Source organism: Gopherus evgoodei, chromosome 3, assembly GCF_007399415.2.
Source record: "Gopherus evgoodei ecotype Sinaloan lineage chromosome 3, rGopEvg1_v1.p, whole genome shotgun sequence".
Lineage (NCBI taxonomy): Eukaryota > Metazoa > Chordata > Testudines > Testudinidae > Gopherus > Gopherus evgoodei.
Genome location: NC_044324.1, coordinates 39280682 through 39286959, shown reverse-complemented (window position 1 = coordinate 39286959; position 6278 = coordinate 39280682). Strand labels below are relative to the sequence as shown.

General features: G+C 47.6%; 1 protein-coding gene across 3 annotated transcripts in view; it reads left to right on the top strand.

Annotated features, from left to right (window-relative positions):
- Positions 1 to 2507: 2507 nt before the first annotated feature.
- HPCAL1 (hippocalcin like 1) overlaps positions 2508 to 6278 on the top strand; it is a 113575-nt gene continuing 109804 nt past the window's right edge. For 2 of the 3 annotated variants that reach the window (XM_030555438.1, XM_030555436.1), the window contains exon 1: positions 2508 to 2795. The gene's annotated coding sequence lies outside the window, so the exon portion shown is untranslated. The remainder of the gene's footprint in view (positions 2796 to 6278) is intronic. The other variant, XM_030555435.1, reaches the window with a different exon arrangement.

The window sequence follows — 6278 nt, the reverse complement described above, 5'->3', positions numbered from 1 at the left end:
CCCACTTGCTCTCCTGATGGCTTTTTTAGCCGGGCATGCAAATGTGGTTTTCGCTGCCTTTGGTCAATGGAACCACAGTCCCTTGTCTGGAAAAAAAACTAGTTATCAGCTCTCCCTGACATGTCTGGTTTAAACATACTAGTCATAATTCCAGTATATCCATATAAACCTTTGTGGATTGACCATACATACATCCCGCAAGAATATTAATGATCACTGAGTTATTAGTCTTCCAATGACATATTACATGACACCTTTTAGAGACGGATATAACAACTGGGAGTTGGGGTACAAAGAGCTGGTTAGGCCAACAGAAACTCTGCTAGATACCAGGGAGCCCCTGGCCTTCTGGCAGGGGGATGTTCTCAGGTTTGCAGACTCCCTGCCACTAGCCATCTCCCTATGCAGAATAATTTGCAGGATTGGTGCCATAGTGCTCAATTGTGCTGTTTGACTAAGGACTACAAGATCAGACCTTAGATTAGTCTTCTTTCTAAAGTTCAAAGGGTTGCTTCCATTCTCATTGACTACAGCAGGCGCAGGATCAGACTTACAGGGCTTTTTTCTAATGTACCAACTAAGGGCCAAATCCTGTTTTCCTGGCTCTCAGAAGTACCTCCACTGACATCATTGGGATTGAAAACTCCAAGGCAATGAGCCATCTGCAAAGAGGCCCTTGCTGACTGACCCCTTGGTCAGTACATGAATAACCAACTCTATTAGTTGCAGGAGCTGTGATGGGGCTTATTAAACAAACAGGAAATGGTCTAAGCACTCTAATCCTCGCCATCAGTTTCTTCCTTTCTTTTCTGGTATTGTTAAAAGCAATTGTTTAAGCATAATGCGTAAAACCATTAATCAAAACCAGAGTTTGCATGAACACACACTGCTAAATTACAGCCAAGCCTGGTGCTACTAAAAGCTCACCAGTGGCAGGCAAATGGCTCTAATGTGAAGTGAGTCATTTAAAAAGTACACATCCCTTTAGTATCCTGAGTTAGTCATTCCTAAAGATAGGAGAGCAGGTACTGCTATCACATTCATTAACAGGAGTCTTAATACTGTTACTGAAGTACAGGTAATTATAGTAGATGTTTCTGGATTAGAAATAAGGGTGCATTCCCTCTCTCTCTCTCTCTCTCTCACACACATATACAAATATTTTAATTTGCATGAATAATTTGGTTTAAACACTGTATGAAGCTGCTTCGGTTGTCTGATGCTTAATCAAATTCAATATATAGTTTGAAGGAGACAGATGAGTTTAATTTAGTCTCGACTTTTCTCTTTCTTCCCACTAGAGAAATAAAATGAAGAAGCAGAAGCGAAAATTCAAAATAAAGGTGAGATACAAAAGCAGTTAAAGCACTGTGGTTCGTGTATTTCACTGCACCATTATATGAGAGTATTAAGGATGCAGTTAATGCAGGTATGTCATTTAAAAAATGTTCAAGTAGGCGAAATACACCCAATGGATCCAATTGTCCAAATGCAGATACTTTAATAGGACAATAAGATCTTGTAATAGGATGCTCAAACTGGCACTTAAGTGCATACAATGGGAATGCCTTTGCTTACCTATTGATCTTAGCATTCAGATGCAGGATTCAAGTGTCCAAGTAACATATGCACAGTGAAAACAAAGCTCCCATTCTCGTATGTCACAGAGAAGGCAGAGGATAGAGCTGAGGAAATAACTCATAACCAAGGATTTATTCCAAAAACGTAGCGCCTTTTTCTGTTGCAAATTGTCTGGGAGCAGTTAACAACTTTCTCCAGTTTGCCTTTTATTCAAACGTGGTCCCCGCCGACCGGGGGTGGAGTGGGAGGGGGGAAGCCGGTACAAATGACCGGGGCCTGGCGGTCCGGAAGCGGGCCCAGGGCCGGCTTCCCCGGCCCTGTTTGACCAGTCCGCCCTTGCTGGGGGGGGGGCTCGAATTTTTTTTTTCCACCGGAGCCTGAACCCACTCTTGGCGGCCCTGGACGTGGTCACGGTGACAAAATGTTCTGCGAAGGATTCCTGCTCAGGGGCAGGTTGTGACTGCTCCGAATGATCTGAAACGCAAGACTTGTGGTTCTCTTTGATTGCCTGCATGGGTCCCATAGCACTTTCGGTTCCCCAGCTGGCAGGCCAGAGCTCTGGGAAGGGGTTGGGGTGCACGTACTTGGGCTGAGGACTCAGCGCTGCTCGGGCCAGGAACGTGGCGCCTGGGGGCAGCTACTTCCCAGGACTTCTCGGTACTTCCTGCCCTGCCGGGCACAGCGTGGTGGGGCGGGAGAGACCAACGGGTTCCTACTGCAGGAGGCGCCGCCAGCGCCCCTCGCGGCTCCCCTGCAACGAGGGGCGGGTGCGCGGGGCGGGCCCGACGGCGCCTCCCCCCCTGCCCGCCGTTGGTCCGCTCCCGGAGCCAATAGGGCGTCGCGCCCAGTGCGGGTTCGGGGGCAGAGCCCAGTGCGGAGTTTGCGCCGCGGCAGCGCGGGGCGCAGTATGGGGCAGTGTCAGTGACCGCGCGGAGAGCGCTGCTGCGGCCAACCCGCCTCCGCCAGGCCAGCGTCCCTCCTCCCGCGGCTGCAAAGTTCACTCTCCCCGCGGGTCCCAGGGCGACTGCCGCTCCCTCCCCCCGCCAGGAGCCGGCGGCTCGTTTCCTCTTTCGCTCCTCGCCCGCCTCTCTCTGATCGCAGTCGCCGAGCAGCAGCAGCCCCAGAAGCGAGCGCTTCGCTTCGCGCGGTCCGGCGAGGGAGCTTCCCACCCCGGCAGCCGGAGCGCGGCGAGACCAGCCCAGCCTCAGGACCTGGTAAGGGCGGTGAGCGGTGGCTGTGCCCCCTTGGCGGGCTGCTGGGGGGACCCGGCTTCGGCTTGATGCTTCTTTTCTCTTCTCCCACTGTGAGCCCGGCCCCCCCCCCCCCCGTTACCCTTTTGGGGGTGGGGGAGTTAATCGGCTCATCTCCTGGGCTTGGGAATAGGGGAAATGTAACCAGACTGCGGGCAGGGTTTTGCAACAGTTGAGCTCCCCTTTCATACGGCCGGCGATTTTCCACCAAGTCTGGGTTTTAAACCTCCAGCTCGATGCAGACAGCCAGCTGTCAGTGGGGTGCGTGCATCTTTTGGCCGTGTTCTCCCACCGCTACGAGGTGGGGTGGGTGGGGTCTTTCCTCGTTTCCTCCAGGGATCCAGCAAGCAGAGTTACTCTCCTCCTTTGGTCTGTGACTTTAGCAGTTCTGGGGACCCGTCTTTCCAGTAGCTTCCTAACAATTTTGTGGTGTGTTGTTAAGCCTGGTAGATCATGATACGTTTTGTTGAACTCACCGTGAATCATTCTTTCTCGCCAAAACCCTTCCTTATTAACTACGAAAGTCGTCTTCTCTTCAGCGTGTTTGTACGGTGCAGATTTACTATTTTAATTCCTCCCCCAGCCCTTTTGGATGTCAGAGTTAAACCACTACTCTGACTGTAGGTGTGTGAAATGAGAAGTGCTGCTTTTTTCTCTGCCTCGCTGCAGGTAGAATCCTGTGGCACCTTATAGAATACAGACGTTTTGGAGCATGAGCTTTCATGGGTGAATACCCAGACATGCATCTGACGAAGTGAGTATTCACCCACAAAAGCTCATGCTCCAAAACGTCTGTTAATCTATAAGGTGCCACAGGATTCTTTGCTGCTTTTACAGATCCAGACTAACCCGGCTACCCCTCTGATACTTGACTACAGGTAGGCACCTAGGTGTGTGTGTATATATTTGGGTATGTGGGCGTGCATGTGAATTGTCTAATTTAGCAGAAAAATATGATTATTAAAGTTATGCAGAGACCCCAGGGCTCACATTAATGGTGGTTAATCTTTTACCAGTCAGGCTTACAAATGCATAAACACTACACTGTTTAAACAAAGTATTTAAAAACGGAACTTCCTATTTGCCATACTCTTCTAGAGAATGTCCTTCCAGAAAGTCTGTATGGTCGTTTACTGGTCTCTTCAAGAGAGGCTCAGCAAAACAAAAGCCAGGCTGGCCGGTGAGAGAGACCGTAAATCTGAAGAGCGTTACCTTTTTACACGTTAGTGGATTCTTTGCTGAAAAGGGTTTTGTTGGTTTACATTTGCATTAGAGTTGTCATTTGCTTAGTGATCTATAGAAAGAGAGTGTGAGTATTTGAGGTTATTATGAAATGTTGAGATTTACAAGAAATTGTATGTAAAATGGCACACTTATGTTTTTACCAATTAATTTCCATACAAATAACTCTTTCCTGAGTGAAAGTAAAGCAGTGTCTGAAATGGAACCTTTTTGTCTTCAAATACTGTATGTGCTCACTGTGGTGTTTAGTCACCACTAGCGTGTTTTTTTTTTTAATTGAGTCTTTTTGTTGCATCCAGGAATGTTTACAGATAAACTTTTTCATGAGATCATAGTATAATGTATCTAGTTGCAAACAAAAACCTCTAACTATAATTCTTGTAATAGGAAGAAAGGGGGATGGAGACTGAGAATGCACTCTCTCCTCTTCCTCCTCTCAATATTTTGGGTATTTTCCAGTGGCTCTGAGCTATTCCTTGTAATTCTGCCTCAAAACCTCCTATCGCCTAAAATGCAGCTCTAGCAAGACCATGGAGAGTTTCAGTAAACCGTTATCATGATAATGCTGTCTTGCATACTCATGCCAATACTGCTTCAGTGCTTCCTGCTGTCATTGGCAAGTAAAGCTATGGGAACAATTAATCTGCTATGACTTTGACGTGCCCTGCCCACTCTTCTTTGGGAACAGCTTTGACCATCTGAAGCTGAACAGAACCACAAGCATATTGCTGTGACTTCTGAGGCCTTGGCTACACTGGTGCTTTACAGCGCTGCAACTTTCTCCGCTCAGGGGTGTGAAAAAACACACCCCTGAGTGGAGCAAGTTACAGCACTGCAAAGCGCCAGTGTAAACAGTGCCCCAGCGCTGGGAGCTAATCCCCACCGGGAGGTGGAGTACGTGCAGCGCTGGGAGAGCTCTCTCCCAGCGCTGGCGCCGCGACCACACTCGCACTTCAAAGTGCTGCTGCGGGAACGCTCCCACGGCTTTGGAGTTTAGAGTGTAGCCAATGTTCTCTTTCTTACAGTAGGGTCCTTGGAGCATGCAAACAAGTGAATGTTAGAGATTTTCTAATTCAGGGGTTCTCAAACTTTGGGTCGAGATCCCAAAATGGGTTGCAAGGCCTTTTTAATGGGGTTGCCAAGCTTGTGTTAGACTTGCTGTGGCCCAGGGCTGAGGGCAAAGCCCAAACCGCACCACCTGGGGCCAAGCCTGAGCCCCACCCCTGAGGCCAAAGTCAAAGCCAGAGGGCTTCAGCCCTGGGTGTCAGGGCTCAGGTTATAGACCCTCTCCACCTGAGTCTGAAGCCCTTGAACTTTGGCTTTGACTCCCACAGCCTGGGGCTTGGGTCCCCGCCCCCCTCACCTCCCCACCCTGAGCTCGTGGGGTTTGGGTGGACTCAAACTTTGGTCCCCCCCCCCCCCATTGGGTCATATAGTAACTTTTTTTTTTTTTTTGTTCAGAAAGGGGTCATTGTGCAATGAAGTTTGAGAACCCCTGCTCTAATCTAGTGAGACATGAAGAAACCTCTGATCATCCTAACAGCTCTTTTCTTGTGGTAGACTGCAGGGTACTGTTGTTCTGAGTTAATAATACAGATTACTTTGTGGTCCAAATGATATTAAAGTTGGGTATGACTGTTTTTTTTTTTTCCTCCGGGGGCTACATGAGCCATTGGTTAGAAGTGGTAACATTTTAAAAAAAAAAAAAAAAAAAAAAAAAGATAATGCATCTGTTGTTTGGACTTGAGTTGGGCAGAAATGCTAGTATTCAAGCTTAACTTTCTGGGCTGTAGATTTTTCCTAATGTTATGGTGATGAGTGATGCATTGGATATACAGCCTATGTATGTGTGCGCGCAAGTGCAGAATGTGCTGATGTTGGTTGGAGATGTTGCTTTTCTGAGTATCTGTTGATCATTTCTTAAAACCTGACTTTAGGTCAGATTCAACAACTAAAAGTCTGTCTTCCCTTGACTGCAAGAGAAACCAGTTTTTAAAACTGTATTCAGCCCTCAGTTTCTAGTATTAAAATGTTTTGATCTAGGATCAGTTCCTCTTGGCCATAGTCTACATCAGAAAATGTATACTGAAGTTGGGCTGCACTGAGAAGAACTGGAACTTAACTCATGTTAAGTAAACTATCTCTTGCCAATAGAAATTAATCTCCAGATCATGTTGACTGTATTAATGAAGTAACAAGCTGCCT